The sequence below is a fragment of the Oncorhynchus keta genome, chromosome 18, assembly GCF_023373465.1.
Source record: "Oncorhynchus keta strain PuntledgeMale-10-30-2019 chromosome 18, Oket_V2, whole genome shotgun sequence".
Taxonomy (NCBI): Eukaryota; Metazoa; Chordata; class Actinopteri; order Salmoniformes; family Salmonidae; genus Oncorhynchus; species Oncorhynchus keta.
In genome coordinates, this window is record NC_068438.1 from 5,346,476 (window position 1) to 5,350,400 (window position 3,925).

A 3,925-nucleotide genomic window follows, 5' to 3' on the forward strand; every position below is an offset into this window, starting at 1 on the left:
GAGCAGGCCTTTCTAATCGACCTGGCCTGGGTATCCTGGAAGGATATTGACCACATCCCGTCAGTAGAGGATGCCTGGTTATTCTTTAAAAGTGCCTTCCTCACCATCTTAAATAGGCATGCCCCATTCAAAAAATGTAGAACCAGGAACAGATATAGCCCTTGGTTCTCTCCAGACCTGACTGACCTTGACCAGCACAAAAACATCCTGTGGCATTCTGCATTAGCATCGAATAGCCCCCGTGATATGCAACTTTTAAGGAAATTTAGGAACCAATATACACAGGCAGTTAGGAAAGCAAAGGCTAGCTTTTTCAAGCAGAAATGTTCATCCTGTAGCACAAACTCAAAAAAGTTCTGGGAAACTGTATAGTCCAAGGAAGAGCACCTCCTCCCAGCTGCCCACTGCACTGAGGCTAGGAAACACTGTCACCACCAATAAATCCACTATAATTGAGAATTTCAATATGCATTTTTCTACAGCTGGCCATGATTTCCACCTGGCTACCCCTACCCCGATCAACAGCCCTGCACCCCCCACAGCAACTCGCCCAAGCCTCCCCATTTCTCCTTCACCCAAATCCAGATAGCTGATGTTCAGAAAGAGCCGCAAAATCTGGACCGCTATAAATCAGCCGGGCTAGACAGTCTGGACCCTTTCTAAAATGATCTGCCGAATTTGTTGCAACTCCTATGACTAGCCTGTTCAACCTCTCTTTTGTATCGTCTGAGATTCCCAAAGATTGGAAAGCTGCGGCGGTCATCCCCCTCTTCAAAGGGGGAGACACTCTAGACCCAAACTAATATAGACCTGTATCTATGGTCTTCGAAAGCCAAGTTAACAAACAGATTACAAACCATTTCGAATCCCACCGTACCTTCTCCACTATGCAATCTGGTTTCAGAGCTGGTCATGGGTGCACCTCAGCCACGCTCAAGGTCCTAAAAGATACCATAACCTCCATCGATAAGAGACATTACTGTTCAGCTGTATTCATTGACCTAGACAAGGCTTTTGACTCTGTCAATCACCACTGTTGAGTCAGCAGAGTGTTAACAACCCTACAGGCAAGCTTCAATGCCATACAACTCTCCTTCGGTGGCCTCCAATTACTCTTAAATGCAAGTAAAACTAAAAGCATGCTATTCAACTGATCGCTGCCTGCACCTGCCCGCCCATCCAGCATCACTACTCTGGACGGTACTGCCTTAGAATATGTGGACAACTACAAATACCTAGGTGTCTGGTTAGACTGTAAACTCTCCTTCCAGACTCACATTAAGGATATAAAATCGGCTTCCTATTTCGCAACAAAGCATCCTTCACTCATGCTGCCAAACATACCCTCGTAAAACTGACCATCCTACCGATCCTCGACTTCGGCGATGTAATTTACAAAATAGCCTCCAACACTCTACTCAAGAAATTGGATGCAGTCTAACACAGTGTCATCCGTTTTGTCACCAAAACCCCATATACTACCCACCACTGCGACCTGTACGCTCTCATTGGCTGGCCCTCGCTTCATACTCGCCACCAAACCCACTGGCTCCAGGTCATCTACAAGTCTTTGCTAGGAAAAGCCCCGCCTTATCTCAGCTCACTGGTCACCATAGCAGCATCCACCCATAGCACGCTCTCCAGCAGGTATATCTCACTGGTCACCCCCAAAGCCAATTCTTCCTTTGACTGCCTTTCCTTCCAGTTCTTTGCTGCCAATGACTGGAACAAACTGTAAAAATCACTGAAGCTGGAGACTCATATCTCCCTCACTAGCTTTAAGCACAAGCTGTCAGAGCAGCTCACAGATCACTGCACCTGTACATAGCCCCTCTGTAAATAGCCCATCAAACTACCTCATCCCCATACTGTATTTATTTATTTATCTTGCTCCTTTGCATCCCAGTATCTCTACTTGCATGTTCATCTTCTGCACATCTACCATTCCAGTGTTTAATTGCTATATTGTAATTACTTCACCACCATGGCCTATTTATTGACTTTTTCTACTGTATTATTGACTGTATGTTTGTTTATTCCATGTGTAACTCTGTGTTGTTGTATGTGTCGAACTGCTTTGCCTTATCTTGGCCAGGTCGCAGTTGTAAATGAGAACTTGTTCTCAGCTAGAATACCTGGTTAAATAAAGGTGAAATAAAATTTAAAAAATAAAGGGGGCTTAAACCTCCCCAATTTCAGAATGTATTACTGGGCTGCACAGTCTAGATTTCTGGCTCAGAGGTTTGATAATGGTCCTTCTCCCTTATGGTTGAACATGGTTGGGGTAGAATTGTTTTACAAATGGGACCTGAAATCTTTATAAAACTACTACAGACAGCCCTTTAATTATACATTCTGACCTGGCATGGTGCAGACTGCACGAGCTGTTCAGACAAGAGGGATTTCTAAAACCCCTCTATGGAACAATAGATTGATTCCTATGTTTTTCCAAAATAGTCACTTTAGAGCATGGTTTGATAAGTGTATCACTCTTCTGGAACATTGTTATGAGGAAGGGATTCTCATGTCCTTCAACAGCTGAAACAGAAGTACCATTTGTCGAACAACTACAAAGTTTTATTAGAATGAATCTCAAGGGACAATAGAACCTACCTAAAGATGCCACCTATTGAACAACTCCATGCAGACCAACCACTGTTCAAGACCATTTCCTGTGTTTACGATGCTCTTATGGCAGGACTACCACTGCCTGAGCTCGATAAACCCTGACTTAGATGGGGAAAAGACCTGGGTATTAATCTTGATGAGGGACTATGATCCAGTTTAATTTCTTCCATCAGCATTATATCACCCCATCTAGATTGCACAAGTTCAACCCTGATATCTCCTCCCTATGTTTTAGATGTGGCTCAGATGAAGGAACATTCCACTTGGCAGTGTTCAAAACAACAAAGTTTCTGGCAGGGGGTAAGCGATACCATATGCTCAGTTCATGGGGCTGCATTCCCTTTAAACCCGTAGGTCTGTCTACTGGGTAACTTTACTAATTCCAATCTTAGGCAAAGCCATACTATAAAGCTAACAGAAATATTGCAAGCGATTGCTAAGAAATGTATTGCCTTGAAATGGAAATCGGATTCCCCCTGCCAGTTGCAGTGTGGCTGTCGGAAGTTAATAGTTGTATCCCACTGGAGAAAATCACTTACTGCTTGAGGAATAAGTTTAAGACATTTTACAGAATTTGGCAACCTTTTATTAATTATATGGAGAATCTCCCCCCACATCACATTGATTGCATCTCTATATAATCCTCACGTAATGTTTCACACTTAATGTATAATATGTAGCCTAAGGCAGGCAGGTGACCATGTGATCCAATGTCTCATTAATTTTTTATTATTGTAGTTTTTTTTATATACTATATACTGTTGTTTTTTTATTGCATTTACATTATTGTCTCTTGTCTTGTAAGGTTATTTTCACTTTGTTATATTGTTGTCTAATTTCTTCTCATTTTTATTTTGAATGTTCTTAACTGGAAAATGCAAAAAAAAAAAAATTAAAGCCACCTGAGCAGAGTCCCAACATATGTTTTTCAGGGGAAACGGAAGTTAGGTTGAAAACCGGAAACATCTGCTTTCTTCCGTCTCCGCAGAGAGTGCCTCATTGCTGTTGCTCTAAAATGGCAGCTCAGTGCGAATGCTCATGTGCCAATTGAATCTCATCAAGGAAACTATCAATGATTGTATTTTGACTAACGTTTCATTAGAAAGCATGGGTCTTAACAAACAAAGAAAGGCAATCAACAACAGAAAACAACAGGCACACGGTGAGGGTTTAAGAATTTACATTTTTGATGTATCGACTGCTAGCGACTTGAAAGAGTCGGAGCTTAAATTCTTGGAGTTGAGATCTTGGCTATATATTCCCCATGATCCATGACAAACACATTGCAACACAATCA